Here is a 19909-nt window from a genome sequence, read left to right as displayed (position 1 = left end):
GATACACTTTATTTTAAAGTGTCTTTGTTACACTGTAATTACACAGTGAAGCCTGTGTATTGAAGGTTTATTTTTTTGTAGATTATGAACAAAAAACCTGTAAGACAATTTTAACATGTACAGTACGCATGAGAATATTCAACCTTCATTTGCTTATGAAAGTTATTCATGGTTTTTGACAGTAATATATGTGAAGCTACATTTATCATGTTTTTCAGTTCCCCCAAACACTACAGACTGTCCATGCATCTTTTTGGCCTCCTGACAAGTGCTGCCACACTGATGGAAATGGACGACATTGTTACTAGCATGACAGTACTGTTCTCAAGCCCTCAGAGTGGTGACAATGTGGAAAAACATTTCCAAAATCTACAGAACAGGATGCAAACAATCGGCTTTCATGACAGCAGTGATCATGCAGAAAATGACTTGGAATTGGAGGTTTGTCTGATCTGTGCAGCTGTATGTTTCTGGTTCAATTGAACGCAATAATTCCATACTTACATCTTGGGGTATAATCATAGTATGACACTGCATTCATGTTAGGTCACTGGTGCTAATTTGAATGACACAGCATGAAACTTCATTTTGTATTGTCTTTAAGTGATGACACAATTGCCTAAAAAACAACACTTCTAATTTGTATGGGATATGATATAGCATCTCTTTCCATCCCATTACATAACCAAACTTTATAATCCAGATGTATGTTTCCATAATACAAACTGAAAGAATATGTCCATTTGCGATTATGATGTGTTCACTGTGGTTAATAATTTGTTGTGTATTCATCATAATACATTTTTAAAGGTCTAAATTTGTTACTTTAATATAGGTGATCTTGGCTGCCATGGAAAAGGACAAGCCTACACATTTTTGTCCAAGACTTTTATGCGTTCCAGTCAGTCAGCTGCACAGGTGCATGTTTGATAATGTCTTACACATTGAATGTATAACTAGTTCAATATTACATGTTTACTCTTTAACGGTCAGTAATTATTTTATACAATAATGTAGAACTACACGGAGGACAACAGAACACAGGGTATAATGGAGAAAAGCCAATGGGATCTGAAAAAAATTTGATTTCAGAGACGCCGTCTCACAAGGCTTGACGACTGTGCAGATTTATCAAAAATCTCATAATGCTCTCTTAATGGAGTTCCCTGACTCTGCACGCAAGAGAAAAGTATGTTTATTAAAATAATTACTGTCAGTATAAGTACTTACATAAGTAATCCTTCCAATGAATCTGCCTTTATTTAAGACATGCAGGATAAATGTTAAACGCTGGAGAGAAAGGAAGCCATCCAAGAAAGGCATCTATGTTTCACCAATAAAGAAGAATTTCCCATTCAAGACAGCCAAAGTGGTACTGTAGTGTCATATAAATTAGTGTTACACTTTATTTTTCCTTACATTTGTAAAAATAAAAATATAATTGACTATATACTATATTTTTTATTATACTTTATAATACTGAACATTTATTTTGCTTTTTTATAACACTATGAATGCAGATTTGTTTGTGATGTGAATTGCTTAGGCTGCGGTCAAAGGACGAAAGACCCCATTGGAAGGACAGAAGACAGTCGTAGACACCAGCTCGACTGGAAGCAAGTCAGATAAGGTATACTTTCAGCATGTGTCATCTATCTATCCATCCATCCATCCATCCATCCATCCATCCATCCATCCATCCATAATACAATTATTTTTGTTCCTCAGGAACATTTAAGGAGCGCTGACTCAAGAAAACATAGGAGTTTAACAGCTTCTATAAACAAGAACTATGGACCATGCTGGCAAGGAGAAGACCCCTCCAAAAATAGACAGACCTCCACAGGTCCCAAAAGTTAGTAAAATGACTGCTTTACTCCATCCACAGCACTGGCTTAGCTGTGATGAGATTGATTTTGCATCTTACTTGCTTGCAAGTGAGTACCCAAACATGGATGGTTTTCAATCATGTCTTTTATTCAGTGTGTTACACAATGGCGGCATTGTGGGTACTCCAGGTAGCCCATTTATACAAATAATACACACAGGTGGAAACCACTGGGTAACTGCAAGCAACTTGTTTTGCAAGAACAATCAAATTTGTATATATGATAGTCTTTCCACAGTTCTGCACAGTAAAGATGAGAACTTTGTCATGGTTGCTTAGGCCAGTGGAAGATCAATTTATGGTCATTTATCCAGCTGTCCAGCCTCAATCCAATTGTAGCAACTGTGGTTTGTTTGCAATTGCATTTGCATTTGCATTATGCTGCAACATGAGGCCAGAAAACTGCCACTTCCATGAGGGTCGGTTGAGGACAGAACTTTTAACTTCTTTCAGGAAAGGCCAAATACATTTTAAAACAGAGCCGAGAGTGAGCACAGTAAAATTAAGACAGATTCTTGTGAATGTGTACTGCATTTGCAGGACTGCACACAGTACTGAAGTGCTAGTTGAATGAACTTCGTGCAAGGGGTGGTATCATCCTAACTGTGTACAGATACCCCAAAATGAAGTTAAGCGCAAGTTCTGCCAGGAAGACTCAATCGTTACGTCACTAATTACCTTCTCATCTATCCAATCACATCCTTTACCGGAACATATAAAGGTTGTACTTACTCATGTTTGAGTTCGCAGATACTACTGCTTCAGCATGGTGCGCACATGCTGACGCCGACAGTTAGTTGACGGTCTCGTCTTGTCATGATCAATGGGTCTTATATAAAGTAACAACTCGCAATACAGTAGCGGTTAAGTCCTCGTCAGCAATCATTTCCTTGGGCTGTTGCGGCAATAGACGCTCGTTCCTTCTAAGGAGAGCAACTTGCGTTCTGATTCAGACAATCACATTCACGGAAGTCTATCTGTGCATGTTATCTAAAGATACGTCTGCGATCTTCATCACCATTCTGGCGTCCTACATCAGCATTCATCGCTGGGATATGGTTATGTATTTTCAAAGACGATCTGGTGTAGTATCGCTCTCTTTCTCATTGTTGCATGCATGCATTTCAGACGCACACGCATAGGACGCAGCACCTGCTCGCACAACGCGATCAGTCCTGTTGTGGCTTGTTTGTGTGTAAACTGACCATTTAATGCCTCGAAAACACTACGCACAGTTTATTATTAATAATCGTTTAGCTGAAAAGAACAGATGGCACTGTATAATATCCCCTATCAGTCTCCCCACGAATGCGTGGTAATCTCACGGGGTTTAAAGTAACATGCACCTATTTTATCCGGGCTTCAGGACGAACTAAAGCAAGCCGAATCACGGATCGGCTCAGCATTATGAGATTGCTGAGGTAAATTAACACGTAATGTGCTCTGAGTAGTTCTTAAAAGTACAGCACCGACATCACTACATGGCTATTCCATCTAACGTTACTTCGGTTCTTGCAAGCAGTAAGTGGCATACAACACACAATTTAAACTGATAAAATACTGTCAGGTAATGTGGGCTGTCATCCTGTAGTTCATGCAGACATGTTTCGCTCAAATTTTCAAGGGTGTTGAAGAAAACGTCTTGCATCATTTACACTGCTTTCTTCTTATGAGGAAGAAACATAGCGAATGTGCTCCTCGAAGATGCTCTTTATTGCTTTATAAACGTACGCATCCATTAACCTCTTATGGTCCGCCAGGATGTGGTCGTGCTGAAGCTCTATTTGCTTGTATTATCTCTAAATTACTTACATCTGAAAGTAATACCTTGACAAACCATACAAAGATCTAAGAATAAAGTTTACTTTAATTTCACCTCGGTTTTATTCTCAACTTATAGCGTTAACATGTGCCAGGAGTTATGACTGCGATGATCGGCGTCTTGTGACTTATAATGCGCGTCATGGTCGTCATGAGGATCCCGACTAGTAGTACGTTTTTGTTCAGCCTAAGCTAAAAATTGATCTTTGGTCTCGCCACACAATCACAGAACAATTTACAGTACACAACATCCAATAAATACATCTAACAATACAATACATCCACAATGACAAAATTAAAATATTCACATTTCTTACCTCTTATTCAAAAGACTTATAGCGTTGGTACAAAAACATCCCTCAGGGCTTCTAGTTCAAATGTGTGCAGATGTGGAGAAATATCACTAGATTCTCTTATGTCTGAGTCGATTCTTTACAGAGGAGTTATATTTATTCAATCTTATCCAAAATCTGTGCTTCACTCATTGAGTGATGTTGTACTATGTTTTCAGCTCATACTGGCAGCTGGAGGGTGCTGGCAAGCTGTAATACTGAACATTTAGTCATATATGACATATGAAGAACAGACAAACATGCAACATTCCAGGAACTCCCTGGCATAAACAAACCTTGCAGAGATCACTATGCAGATAGACACGTTCGAAGACAACAAACTCACAATCGCGACAATATATGGCTGGTCTGTTTTCTTTATGCCATGTTGGGTGTTTCAGAATATATTATTTATAATGCAATGATATTCAAATAGCTTCATCAGCTGCATCAAACATTTTCTGTCAGATGCACTAGGACACAGTGCTTCAATTATAATAAAACGCATACGTGTATTCTCGCTTGCAATTACAGCGCAAAAGCCGGTTAAGGTTCACATCAAAACAAGGTTTAACTGGTTATTAGATAGCAGCACTAATTTTCTTCCGTGCACAAATTAACTGTCTTTACAATGATTACATCCCGTATAGCAATTAAACCACAGCGCAGAATTATAATTATCATATCTTTATGAATTTAGTAAGTGAGTGGAGGGTGCTCCCTTTATAAATGCACGAACTGTCAATGCTTAATTGCAGCTAAAATCCTTCTCCAATGTAAAATGTCTGTCTAATCTGACCACACCGCAGTTTGAATCTATTGCACATCTACTCTACATCGGTTAAACGTGTTCCCTCGCAAGCAAAATTAGCAGTTAGTGAATTATCAGATAACTATTAAAGACATGTCAGCAAGGAAAAACTTTTCAGGATCACGATATTTTGTCTCAATTGCACATTACGAACCCGGATTAGGGTTTCTATGGCCCTGTCCCAAACGGCACGCTTCACGTGTACTTTTAGCCTTGTGGCCCTACAATGGCCATTGCGTGCGCGTGTCCGTTGGGTCCGCGGTGCCGTAGAGTGTTCCATTCGTCATTAAGCTTAAAAGAGGGGTGCTCGTGAGCGCCCCCTTTGCGTCTGCTATGCAGCCTCGATGCGCCCTTCAGCTGAACCCGCAAGTTTGCGAGCTATGCAGAGGATTGCTACCCAGCAGTCAAAGCGACATTACGTAGCGAAAGTGCGGACTCAGAGGAAGACCGCGAGGGTTTAGGGTGCCATTCGGGATAGGGCCAAAGATGATTATCGTATTGATCGTTCTCATAGGTTTTACAGGGTCCAGTAGCTAGCTATGGCCATTAGCTAGTAAAGTGCCATCATATAATTATACACTTATTTTCTGCAAGGGCATATCTTGAGGTCCTCAATAGTTTGTATATTTTGATCTAATTCTTTCACTCATCGGTCATGCTGTTCAGGTTTCTCTCTTGTGGGATCCCTCAACAGGTTCTGATGGCTACTTTTATCAAGCCGTAAGTGGAAGTCACACCAATGGTTGCAACTCCTCCAACTGCAGATACAAAGAATTACGGTTCTCCAACTCTTATATGAATAGGACATTCTCTTGGATCAGGTTTCTACAAATGCAGCTCAAACATGCAGAGTGCTTCCTCTATCATGGTGTTGTGTACATCGACGCCATCAGCATTATAGTACAAGCAAGTTCTGATGCAAATCGCTCAAACACTCCAACGGCAAGTAATACTTATCATGCAATCACAGGTGGTGGTATGCTTCTCGAATTATTACTGCCCACTGATCCTGTTTTCATTAGTATCTATAAGCTTCACGAACTTGTCTGTGGTCTAACAGGGTCTCTGTGCAGGTGGCCTATCATAGCCTTCATCTCTACTTTGCTTTTCACCACGAGATTATGGTTGTTTTAGTTGTGTGACTTTGTTAAAGGTTTAGTTGTGTGACTTTGCCTGTAAAGGTATTCTCCAAGCCCTTGGAGTTCCCTGCGCAAGAGGGCCCTCTGACTTGCGGAGCAGCGCTGCTGCAGATCGCGGCTGTGCCACTCTGAGAAGCTGCACAGGCAATTATCACAGCCTCCGTCAAATTGCGTGCAACATAGCGAATTATCGTGCAGCCCTACTCAAGATGATTTTCTTCAGCACTTTAAACCTATAGTATGCTAAACCTTCAGGTAATTCTAAGATTACCCATGCGTCGTAATAAGCATCAGATAAGTTACATTTTATTATCAAAGTCCTTTCAATTAAATATTATACGGTAAGTATTTTTCCCTTACATCTATGATCTTTTATCTAAATGTTCGGCTAAGGTTATATTTTCACAAAGCCGCTCCTCTCTCTCAGGCCGGGTTTTAGACCCACACCTCTCATCTGCCCTTATAAGTTGCAGTCTTTCCTCCATACCAGACATTCTTCAGGATCGGGGCAGTCACTCCAGCACCTGAGTGCGGCATCATCAAAATCCTGGGCAGATGGTCTTCTTTTGCTTTCAAGTCTGTATAAAACGCGATTCAATTAATCATCCTCGAAGCTCAGCAAGCTCTCCAATAATGCTTCAGGTAAATTCCTATTTAAATTCTGGTGGTGGTGTTCCGAGCCGAATTGGCAGGATGTTATGTTTCAGTGGTCTTACACTATATTAAAGATGGTCTGTGGTACATATGTCCTATCAAAAGATGGTTTGTGGCCATGCGTCCTATCAGAAGTTGGCCGTTGGACATGCGTCCTATCAAAAGATGGTTGTGGCCATGCGTCCTATCAGATGTTGGCCGTTGGACATGCGTCCTATCAAAAGATGGCCCGTGGCCCATGTGTCCTATCAAAAGATGGCCTGTGGCCCATGTGTCCGATCAAAAGATGGCCTGTGGCCCATGTGTCCGATCAAAAGACGGCCTGTGGCCCATGTGTCCGATCAAAAGACGGCCTGTGGCCCATGTGTCTTATCAAAAGATGGCCTGTGGCCCACGTGTTCTATCAAAAGATGGCCTCCGGCCTATATTTCAGTACATCACCGTAGCTGTGAATCAGGCGCCAGGGAATACGCTTGCCGGTGGTTTCGAATCTTAACTCAAAATAGTATATGGTCTAAAATCTAATTGTTTTTCTCTTCTTTCTCTCCATTAGGAACTTCAGGAATAAGGACCCGTGATGTATACTTCATAAACCGTTCTTTGGGGGTGGGTGGGCCCCGTTCACGGTGGATCCTCCTTCCACCTATTTTTGGGGGTGAGCTGCGCCCCTGCCTCTGTAATCAGGCAGGATACGCAGATTCCGTACCCTCGGAATGCGAATTACAAATGGGGCCTACGCCAAAGAACTTGATTGCTTGCTGAGCTCCTAAATAAATGTTATTGTTACAACATTAATTCTTCCGAGTCTTTCTGGCAGAAATGAAGTTAAGCGCAAGTTCTGCCAGGAAGACTCAATCGTTACGTCACTAATTACCTTCTCATCTATCCAATCACATCCTTTACCGGAACATATAAAGGTTGTACTTACTCATGTTTGAGTTCGCAGATACTACTGCTTCAGCACCACCATCCTCCCCACCACCACCAATATGGGACCTTTCCTCCATCCCCCCCTACACAACCAGCCAGGCTTTCATATCATCCTCAACACCACCAGACGGGATCTCCCCTCTACCCTGGAGACTTCAGGATGTCTCTCCCTCCATCCACCCCACCACCACCAGATGGCCCCCTTTCGTACTTCGCGGGGGGTGAGCTGCGCCCCTGCCTCTGTAATCAGGCAGGATACGCAGATTCCGTACCCTCGGAATGCGAATTACAAATGGGGCCTACGCCAAAGAACTTGATTGCTTGCTGAGCTCCTAAATAAATGTTATTGTTACAACATTAATTCTTCCGAGTCTTTCTGGCAGAAATGCCATTACTGGGGATGAAGACTGGCACTGCCCCAAATGTACTGGCAAAATGTAACATACATTTTTTTTTTCTTCTTCCTGAAGCCACTTCACGAAGGCAAATGACAGAAAGTGAAGTAAGATTCATTATTCTATCCCCATGCAATAAATGTTTGAAATATTGGTTTCAATATTGGCAACTTTTTCATTGCTTTAATTATTATACATGTTCTTGCATATCTATTGTTTAATTATTATTATTTTTTTATGTAGCCATGTAGAGTCAAGTTTTTATTTTACATTTTTCTTTATTAGCAGGGTCTCAGGAATACATGGCTTTTTTGTGTATTCTCTCCTTAACAAGTGAGTTAAAGTTGATTTTGTAATAAATAAATAAAATGCCTTGAATACACATGACATGTACTTTTCTTTAATTCTCCAGAATTTCAATATGTAAATGGGAAGTATAAAGAAAATATAAAACTTTCAAGCATCAATTATATATATATACATATATATATATATATATATATATATATATATATATATATGTACAGTCTTGTTCAAAATAATAGCAGTACAATGTGACTAACCAGAATAATCAAGGTTTTTCGTATATTTTTTTTATTGCTACGTGGCAAACAAGTTACCAGTAGGTTCAGTAGATTCTCATAAAACAAATGAGACCCAGCATTCATGATATGCACGCTCTTAAGGCTGTGCAATTGGGCAATTAGTTGAAAGGGGTGTGTTAAAAAAAATAGCAGTGTGGCATTCAATCACTGAGGTCATCAATTTTGTGAAGAAACAGGTGTGAATCAGGTGGCCCCTATTTAAGGATGAAGCCAACACTTGTTGAACATGCATTTGAAAGCTGAGGAAAATGGGTTGTTCAAGACATTGTTCAGAAGAACAGCGTACTTTGATTAAAAAGTTGATTAGAGAGGGGAAAACCTATAAAGAGGTGCAAAAAATGATAGGCTGTTCAGCTAAAATGATCTCCAATGCCTTAAAATGGAGAGCAAAACCAGAGAGACGTGGAAGAAAACGGAAGACAACCATCAAAATGGATAGAAGAATAACCAGAATGGCAAAGGCTCAGCCAATGATCACCTCCAGGATGATCAAAGACAGTCTGGAGTTACCTGTAAGTACTGTGACAGTTAGAAGACGTCTGTGTGAAGCTAATCTATTTTCAAGAATCCCCCGCAAAGTCCCTCTGTTAAAAAAAAGGCATGTGCAGAAGAGGTTACAATTTGCCAAAGAACACATCAACTGGCCTAAAGAGAAATGGAGGAACATTTTGTGGACTGATGAGAGTAAAATTGTTCTTTTTGGGTCCAAGGGCCACAGGCAGTTTGTGAGACGACCCCCAAACTCTGAATTCAAGCCACAGTACACAGTGAAGACAGTGAAGCATGGAGGTGCAAGCATCATGATATGGGCATGTTTCTCCTACTATGGTGTTGGGCCTATTTATCGCATACCAGGGATCATGGATCAGTTTGCATATGTTAAAATACTTGAAGAGGTCATGTTGCCCTATGCTGAAGAGGACATGCCCTTGAAACGGTTGTTTCAACAAGACAATGACCCAAAACACACTAGTAAACGGGCAAAGTCTTGGTTCCAAACCAACAAAATTAACGTTATGGAGTGGCCAGCCCAATCTCCAGACCTTAATCCAATTGAGAACTTGTGGGGTGATATCAAAAATGCTGTTTCTGAAGCAAAACCAAGAAATGTGAATGAATTGTGGAATGTTGTTAAAGAATCATGGAGTGGAATAACAGCTGAGAGGTGCCACAAGTTGGTTGACTCCATGCCACACAGATGTCAAGCAGTTTTAAAAAACTGTGGTCATACAACTAAATATTAGTTTAGTGATTCACAGGATTGCTAAATCCCAGAAGAAAACAAATGTTTGTACAAAATAGTTTTGAGTTTGTACAGTCAAAGGTAGACACTGCTATTTTTTTGAACACACCCCTTTCAACTAATTGCCCAATTGCACAGCCTTAAGAGCGTGCATATCATGAATGCTGGGTCTTGTTTGTTTTCTGACAATCTACTGAACCTACTGGTAACTTGTTTGCCACGTAGAAATAAAAAATATACTAAAAACCTTGATTATTTTGGTTAGTCACATTGTACTGCTATTATTTTGAACAAGACTGTATATATATATATATATATATATATATATATATATATATATATATATATATATATATATAGTTTGGAAATGTGACATGGGGCAAGTGCTAGAATACACTTTGATGTGTAGGGTGATTTTGCCTGTACCTCGCTCCCAAATTATAAAGTAAAATTACTTAAATATTAATACAATAATAGTCATGGTCACTCTGAACAGGAATCACTTGAAGGAATGAGCGAACCTATAAAGGACGTTTTTTATGAACTTTTGAATATTGGACACGGGGAAGTGCTTGAATGCACATAGACATTTGGGGTGAGTTTACCTTTAATTTTCTCAAAAACTATGCAGTAAAATTACTTTAAACCTGATACAGTAATAGACAGGATCACTCTGAACAGGAATCAAGTAAAAAAATGAGCTACTCTATAAAAGAAATATTGTCATGAGTGTTTGAAAATGGAAAATGTGTAAGTGCTTGAATGCACTTTTATTTTGGGGTATTTACCTTAAATTTTCTACAAAACTATACAGTAAATTAACTTGTAAATGAATACAGCAATAGTAGAGTAATAGACAGGTCCACTCTGAACAAATATCAAATGACAGAATGAGCAAACCTATAGAGGAAAGATTTTTATGATTTTTTGAAAATTGGACTGTAAGTGCTTAAATGATTTTTAGGGTGAGTTTGACTGTACTTTTCTCCAAAACTATACAGTAAAATGACTTGCAAATAAATACAGTAATAGTCAGGGTCACTCTGAACAAATATCAAATGACAGAATGAGCAAACCTATTAAGGAATTATTTTTATGATTTTTTGAAAATTGGACTGTAAGTGCTTAAATGACTTGGGGCGAGTTTGACTGTACTTTTCTCAAAAACTATACAGTAAAATGACTTGTAAATAAATGCAGTAATAGTCAAGTTCACTCTGAACAAATATCAATTGACAGAATGAGCAAAACTATGAAGGAAAGATTTCTATGATTTTTTTGAAAATTGAACAGAGCAAGTGCTTGTATAAATTATGTATAAAAAGTAACATTAATGATGTATGATAATGAACATGAATATTTACATTATTAATAGTAATGAATGTATAATAATTAATATATAATACATATAAAACATTAAAATAAAAAACATGAATACAATTAAAATGAATACATTATGAATAATAATTAATGTTCAGCATATACAAACATTAAAAAAGTAACATTAATTTATGATATAAGGATGAATAACATTAATTAATAGTAATAATATATATATATATATATATATATATATATATATATATATATATATATATATATATATAAAAGTAATACAATTTAAATTAATACAATATAATGTATAATAATTAATGTATAGCATATACCAACATAAAAATTAACATTAATGATGTATTAATTTAACATTAATATTAACAAATTCATTGTAATAATAATATATAATTATTAATATAATATAGCCTATAAAACATTAAAATCAAAAAGTAATAAGATTAATAGTAATAAATTATGCATAATAATTCATATATTATACTTAACTATAAATTAAAATAAAAAGTAATAACAATAAAATTAATAAATTATGTATAGTATAAGAAAACATTACAATCAAAAATAATAAAAAATTACGTATAATAATTAATGTATAGCATATGCAAACATTAAAATAAAAATAAGTCATGTTTATTTAAAACATTAAATTGTATTATCTGTGTCCTAATAAGATGAAAAATAGCAATATATATTTTTTTTATGTTGTTTATGGTCTTACTCTTTTTAGGGACAAATGCAAAAGTATAAATGAAACTCCTTTATTACAGAGTCTTTAAATCCATTTTGACCGCTTCCAGCACCCATAAGCCGTAAGAGCACTTTTGAGCCACCTTTCCACTGCACACGACAAACCATATCGACAAACGACTGCCGTCGGACCGGAAGTCATTAATTTCCAATGGAGAGTCGTACACGTCTATGGTCGTACAGGGATTGCGTGGGGTGCCGACCATATGCGAATGCGGAATTTACGGATCCGATTTGAGCTTCGGATGCGTTCAAATATTTGAACTTGAGCGACTACACCGTGGCGTATGAGACACGCCGACCGGATGTGATGTATTCCAAAGTTGTCCAATCAAATCTGTGTGCGCGCAAGTTGAGAATTATTATTCTTTTTGTTTATCAGGTTATTTGTTTTACAACATTTTTAAAAATGCATAATAGATGAATATTAAATTATATACTGTAACGTTCTCAGGCAATAATGAGACGTGTTGGTGAAAAGGGGTGTTTATTTGGGCTGTTGTATGCCACAACTCCCGCCGTACACACCCCGACTTGAACAGAGAACCGCACTTGAAACAGCGAGGCACTCCTCTCCCCTTTATTTCCGCTTTTTCCCCCAAAAAAACCCTAGGGGGTGGAGCCTCTTCGCATATTTAACCCGAACCTCCAATAACAGGTAATGAAGTATGATAACAGTCCACAACACCAAAATGAACAGTGTCACATAAACATTAAACTCCTTGTCCACTAAAACACAATAACATTTAGAACATGTTACACTACCCTCCTTCTACTGAAGTCCTCGACCTCGAGGACAAAGTCTCTAAACTTGACTGGGGTTCTCCTCCTTCTCTTTGGACGCCCCCTGAGGAGCGTGTGACCTTGGCCTCCAGGTACTGATTCCTCAGAGCCCCTCGAAGACTTGCCCAGAGGGGTGTCAGTTAACAGTGTCACTTGCTGGCCACCACTGGCCATCTCTGCTAAATCGGTTACCCCCTCTGGCCCCTTCGGGGTTTCAGCGTTTTGTGGAGGAAGCACTGTGCTGGCCAGCGGTGATGCAGCACCCCGGTAAGGGGCCAGCCTATCCCGATGCAGCACCACTTTGCGCCCCCGAGGAGGCAACTGCACCCGATATACAACCTCCCCCAGCTTTTCCAATATTGGGCATGGTCCCACCCAGTGGCTATCCAGTTTCGGACACCTCCCTCTCTTCCTCACTGGGCTGTAAACCCAGACTAGCTCTCCCACCCCAAAGTCACGCCCCCGGGCATGCATGTCATAAGCTCTCTTTTGCCTCACCCCAGCAGTCACCAACTGCCTTCTGGCATATGCATGGGCGGAGTCCAAACGATCTTGGAGCTGTCTCGCATATTCAGGTCCTGCGTGAACAGGTGGAGCATCTGGGGGCTGACCAAAGGCCAACTCTGCAGGGGTCCTAATCTCCTTACCCAACATAAGCAGGGCCGGAGTTCATGAGGTAGAGTCCTGAATAGCAGAGCGACATGCCATCAATACCAGCGACAGATGAGTGTCCCAATCATGTTGATGAGTGGATGTTAAGATGGACAACTGCTCAGCTAGTGTCCTGTTGAATCGTTCTACGAGCCCGTCACTTTGAGGGTGGAGTGGGGTGGTGGGGGTCTTGTTGATTCCTAGCCGCTCACACATGGAAGTGAATACTTTGGACTCAAAGTTTCTACCTTGGTCACTATGGATACTCTGGGGAACCCCAAACCTACTAAACATGCCCTCCACCAAAGCATTGGCAACAGTCACAGCCTCCTGGTCAGGCAGTGCAAAGGCCTCAGGCCATTTAGTAAAATAATCCATTGCAGCCAAAACAAAGCGATTCCCCTGCGTGGTGCGAGGAAATGGTCCCATGATGTCTACCCCCACACGCTGCATTGGCTCCCCCACTGGAAACTGCTGTAGCTGGGCCCTGGACTGACCCTGTGGCCCTTTGCGTGCTGTACAAAGATCACAGCGCCTGCAAAAGTCCTCCACATCAAGCCTCAGCCGTCCCCAATAGAAGCTCTGACGCAGACGTCGAAGTGTCTTTGTCACCCCAAAATGGCCAGATCCTGCAGAGCCATGCATGGCCATCAACACTGTCTCTTGCATGCCCCCAGGAACCACTACTTGCCATCTCTTTTCTCCGGTTGCTGGCACCACCCATGCTCGCTGGAGAACCCCCTCCATTAGCCGCAAGCATCTGAACTTGGCCCACAATCCCTTGGTGAATGGGGAGAGGGCTGCTACCTCCTCCCAGGGTGGTCGCTGCTGTGCCTCTACCCACAGCATCACAGGCTGCAGGTCCGGGTCCCGCCTCTGATTCTCTGCCCATAAAGTGACATCCACCTCTTGCAGCTCCCTGCAGACCAAGTCGATTTTCTGGCTAAGTTCCAGCTCCCGGGCTTCTCTGCGCTCACAATACTTGCATCCCTGCGTACTACATGGCCCCCGCACGATGTGTCACAGTGAACTCGTAACTCTGCAATTGCTCGAGCCAACGAGCCACCTGGCCCTCTGGCTCCTTGAACGTCATCAGCCACTGTAAGGAGGCATGGTCGGAGCGTATGATGAAATGCCGACCGCATAAATAGTACTTGAAATGTCTGATGGCGGAGACAGCGGCTAACAGCTCTCGTCGTGTGACACAATATCTCTTCTCAGCTTTACTGAGCACCTTGCTGAAATAGGCCACTACTCTTTCCCCATCTGGGTACACCTGGGACAAGACTGCACCTATTCCATCCCCACTCGCGTCAGTGTCCAGAACGAAGGGCAGGTGGGGGTCAGGAGGTGCCAGAATGGGCGCGCACACCAGGGCCTGTCTCAGAGTATCAAAAGCTTTTTGACAGCCCTCTGACCAGACAAAGCACTGATCTTTCTGTAGGAGTTTGTACAAGGGAGCAGCAATACAGGAAAAGCCCTGTACAAACTTCCTGTAATATGACGCTAAACCCAGGAAGCTTTTTAGCTCTCTTTGGCTCACCGGAACAGGCCACTCCCGTACGGCTGTCACCTTGTCTTCAGCAGTGCCAATTCCCTCACTGCCTATGTGATGCCCCAAGAAGGTCACCTGCCTGCTCAACAGCCGGCATTTATTGGGATGTAACTTCAGACCTGCTGCTCTAATTTTCTCCAGCACTGCCTTCAAGGCTGTAACAGCTGAATTGAAAGAGCTCCCATGTGCCAGTATGTCATCCAAAAACACCAGACACTGCTGCTGCGGAATGCCTTCAAGTACTCTCTCCATTAAGCGCTCAAATGTGGCAGGGGCATTGCAAAGACCAAAACAGAGAACTTTAAATTGCCACAGCCCCCTACCCGTGCAAAAAGCCGTCTTGGGTCTGGCCTCCAGTGTCAGTGGCACTTGCCAATACCCACTTCTCAAGTCCAATGATGAAAACCAGCAAGACCCAGCCACATGATCCAAACATTCATCCACACGTGGAAGAGGGTACGAGTCTTTCCGTGTCACTGCATTGAGCCTCCTGTAATCGACACAAAAGCGCCACTCCCCCCCCCCCCCCTTCTTCGGGACCATGACTACTGGGGATGCCCAGGGGCTTTCAGAAGGTTCTATTATACCGGCGCGCTGCATCGTCACTAAAGCCTGCTCCGCAGCCTCCTGCCGTCCTAAGGGCATGCGTCTTGGTCGCTGACATATGGGCGCTGCATCGCCTGTCTCGATATGGTGTTGTACCAGGGAAGTCTGACCCAGGTCCCCTTCATCACAGGCAAAACAGTCCTGGAACTCCACTAGCAGCTCCCACAACTGTTCTTGTTGCTACTTGTCCAAGCCGCCGGAGCTCCTCTGCATTATTTCCCGTAGCACCCCCATTGTCTCCCCCTCTCTTCCCGGAGCAGTCCTAGGCCAGGTGCACTGTAACGGGGGCTCTTGTTGGGACTCACTGGGTGGTACTGTGCAAGGTTATTTTCGTAAACGAAAACTGAAACTAAGACTAAAACTATTGGTCAAAAAACATTTTCGTAAACTGAAATAAAATTTAAAAATCTGAATAAATAAAAAACTAAAACTAAACGAAACTAACTACTCTTACTAAAAAACTAACTAAAATAAAATAATAATTAGCAAAAATAAATATTCGTTTTCGTTGTTAATAAGCTCTCTTTAATGTGGTGGAAAATCTGACTGTGGCGGTTGAGGGAGTGTCTATTGCGCTACTGCGCGTCAAGTGAGCTGAGGAGATTAACCGCGGTCCTGTGACGGACGCGTGCAGACAGGCAACACATCGCCAGTCCTAAACGGGAGTTCACAAAGAATCAATGCGTCCGTGGCAGTGAAATGGGAAATAACACAAGGTAATGAGATGCACGTTGAACTTCTTTTAAGCTCACTGTTTTAGAATGCCGTTTCTGACGTGACGAGAGACGCAGACGCAAAAGTCAGCAACTATATTAGCAAATAACGTTACTAGCCTACTGTGCGTTTGAGATTTCATGTTTGCATAATATTGACAGGCTCAAAGGTGTTATCATAATCATTTACTACTAATAATATTATTATCTGTGTGGAGACATTTCCCCACAAAGTAGGGAATGCCAGGACACACACACACACACACAGGTTTGTTTCACTATATAAGTGAGGACATTGCATGGACTTCCATTGATTTTATATCAGGTTCATGATATTTTATATCTCCTAACTCAATTCCTATCCCTAAACCTACCCATCCCAAGAACGTGCAAGACAATAGATTTAAATAAAAACATGTTTTGGCCGATTTATAAGCCTTTTTAACTAGTGAGGACCAGTCAAATGTCCTTACTAGTCAGTTATCATAATATTTTACTAGATAAGTGAGGACATTGGTCCCCTTTACAATTATAGCACAACAAACACACACACACACACACACACACACACACACACACACACACACACACACACACACACACACACACACACACACGCACACACACATGTCTGGTGCGCTATCTTTGTGGGGACTTGCCATATAGACGGTTTTTATACCATACAAACCATATATTCTATCCCCCTACACTGCCCCTGCCCCTAAACCTACCCATCACAGGAAACATTCTACATTTTTACATTTTCAAAAGAACTCATTATGTTTGATTAATAAGCTTTTGTACCCATGGGGACCTCAATTTAGGTCCCCACGGTGACACGAGTCCCCATGAGTCTGTGTGCATTCAGTTTGAAGTCCTCACCAGGCTAGAAAAACATGTACACACACACACACACACACACACACACACACACACACACACACAGAGCAAAACAGTGTGTAGACACTGCTAGCCTACATTGTACTACTAAAGAAATTAAAATAAGCTTTTAATTGTTTAACAATATTTCATCTGTTATGAGTGAGTTTGTCTGGAATTTATAATTTTTACTTTTATATTTTACGTTGCATCTATTTTGTTCTTTAAGATAGATCCTGTATAGGTCATAGTTTGACTCAAGCTTTTTTGCTCAAAGGTGAAGACCTAACTTTACTGCATGTTTTGTAAGACCGTCCTGGGTTTAAACAATAATGCTCGTTTATCAAGTTATTTCACTTAAGGAAGTAAGATTAAACTCTAATCTGTGCAAACATTAAACTTTGCTGCAATTAAAAACCTTGATTTGGTCTCTACACTTCATTATGGTAACTCTGCTAAACTATAATTACTAAAACTAAAACTGAAACTAAATAAATAAAAACTAAATAGAAATGTATTTGCAAAATAAAAACTAAACTAAAACTAGCAAAACCATTTGTAAAACTAACTAAAACTAAACTGAAATTTGTAGCAAAATTGAAAACGATAATAAAATAAAAACTAATTTAAAAAAGCAAAACTATAATAACCTTGGTACTGTGTAGCTTGAGCTGTCCCCGTCATCTAAGTGACATGCCCAAGAACCAACCGTCGGCCCATCTGTGTGACGAGTTCCTGGAGGCCTCATCCTAACCACCTGACCATTACCGAAACTCAACGTGGCCTTAGACAGGTCCAACTGACAGCCATGGTCCCTCAAAAAGTCCAGACCCAGGATACAACTGTCCTGCACATTAGCTATCCACACAGGATGCTGCACGCTCACACCCCCGACAGTCAGTGTCAACAGCCCCTTCCCTTTCATTGATGCCAGCTCCCCCGTCACTGTGCGCAGCTGAACTGTTGTGTTCTCCAGCTGTGTTCCCTCTGGCACCACCTCCGGACGAGCCACAGTCACTGTAGACCCTGTGTCTACCAGGGCAGTGCACTCAACTCCCTCAATACCAATAGGAATATGGCAAAAATCTGAAATAGCTGTCCTTCCTACTACCACCACCCCTAGTTCATTCGTCCCGTTGTTTATAGTTGGCCTGTCTGCTTGCACTGGCGCTGAGCGGGACAAGGGCTTGGGGGTCTGCAGCGTCCCGCCTACTGTGCCCCCTTCCTGTTTCCCGAATTCTTAGCTAGCACAGGGCATTCCTTAACCAAATGCCCCGGCTGACCACACCCCCAGCAAAGTCGGGCCTGTGTCTGCCGTCTGGGAGGAGGCAATGCCAGCCCGCGAATCATCTCTGTAATCTCGTCCAGCCATTCAGGTTTTGGTGAAGCTGTTTGACCCCCTCCCATTGCCCTGATGGTGGGGGAGGGGTCAAGTGCTGACCCCATCATTGCTGCTTCAACCGCCATTTCCCTCTCCAGCGCCAACTCTAAGGCTTCAGCCAAATCACGTGGGCGTGCCAGCTGTGTATGTATGCGCAGTTCTGCTGGAGAAAGAGCTCTGATGAACTGATCACGGGCCAACTCGCTTTGCACTGATGGTGGAATATGTGAATAAGCTCGCCTTGCTAGAGATTCAATATCATTGGCCAGAGCCCGCAGTGGTTCTCCTGGAATTCTTTGACGGCTGTGCAACTCGGACCTGAGAAGCTCAGATCGGAAACACTGTCCAAAGCGGCGTCTCAATGCACCAACCAATGCATCATAATCAGCTCTTTCACTAGTGTCAAGCAGCAACAAACATGAGAGTGCATCATCTGTTAAGCAAAGAGCGAGCTGAAGGGCTTTCTGTTCTTCTGACCAACCATATGCATGAGCTAATAGCTCAAATTGGGCATGAAAAGCCCCCCAATCCGATTTGCCAGAGTATTTAGGTGTTTTTATTCCAACCGGCATATTCGATTCATTGCCGCCGCCATTGTTGTTTACCTTTTGACCCCTCGCTTCACGCGAGAACAACGCGTCGGCGTCTGACGTCATGACGTTCGACAGCGGCAGGCAATGGCGGCCGATGCCGCTCGGCAGCGGCGGATTATGGCGGATCGCTTTCTGGCCTGCATCAGTGGCTTCACCCGGCTCTTTCTTCACCAAATTCGCCTTAAAGTGACTGGTTACAGACGCGGTGTGCCCACCAAACGTATTTGCTGCCCCAGCATAACCGTCATCTTCCTCCATCTTAATGCGCACGGTATTATCCATTCTTACCCGCGGAAGATCAGCTGCTTGAATCACGCACGCACAATCAGGACTCAAATCAGACACTTTATCTCCAGCTGTCTGCGATCGTTTTTACTTCTGACACCAGTTGTAACGTTCTCAGTTAATAATGAGACGTGTTGGTGAAAAGGGGTGTTTATTTGGGCTGTTGTAGGCCACAACCCACGCCGTACACACCCCGACTTGAACAGAGAACCGCACTTGAAACAGCGAGGCACTCCTCTCCCCTTTATTTCCGCTTTTCCCCCAAAAAAACCCCTAGGGGGTGGAGCCTCTTCGCATATTTAACCCGAACCTCCAATAACAGGTAATGAAGTATGATAACAGTCCACAACACCAAAATGAACAGTGTCACATAAACATTAAACTCCTTGTCCACTAAAACACAATAACATTTAGAACATGTTACAATACGTTATTTTTCTAAATAAATCTGCCGAATGGGTCAGGGTCAGCCGGTAATTAAAATACACACACACACACACACACACACACACACACACACACACACACACACACACACACACACA

General features: G+C 41.8%; 2 long non-coding RNA genes across 2 annotated transcripts in view; one reads left to right on the top strand and one right to left on the bottom strand.

The window, feature by feature from the left end:
* Positions 1 to 19909, bottom strand: part of LOC137063295 (uncharacterized) — a 33140-nt gene that overhangs the window by 2060 nt on the left and 11171 nt on the right. The window lies entirely within an intron of this gene.
* On the top strand, positions 41 to 8332 carry LOC137064133 (uncharacterized). Its single transcript, XR_010901504.1, has 6 exons — positions 41 to 441; positions 836 to 918; positions 1018 to 1189; positions 1268 to 1372; positions 1547 to 1630; positions 1729 to 8332. It is a non-coding gene; the product is annotated as an uncharacterized lncRNA (long non-coding RNA).

The sequence above is a fragment of the Pseudorasbora parva genome, chromosome 24, assembly GCF_024679245.1.
Source record: "Pseudorasbora parva isolate DD20220531a chromosome 24, ASM2467924v1, whole genome shotgun sequence".
Taxonomy (NCBI): domain Eukaryota; kingdom Metazoa; phylum Chordata; class Actinopteri; order Cypriniformes; family Gobionidae; genus Pseudorasbora; species Pseudorasbora parva.
Note: the sequence above shows the minus strand (reverse complement) of the source record. Positions and strands in the feature narration are given on the sequence as shown.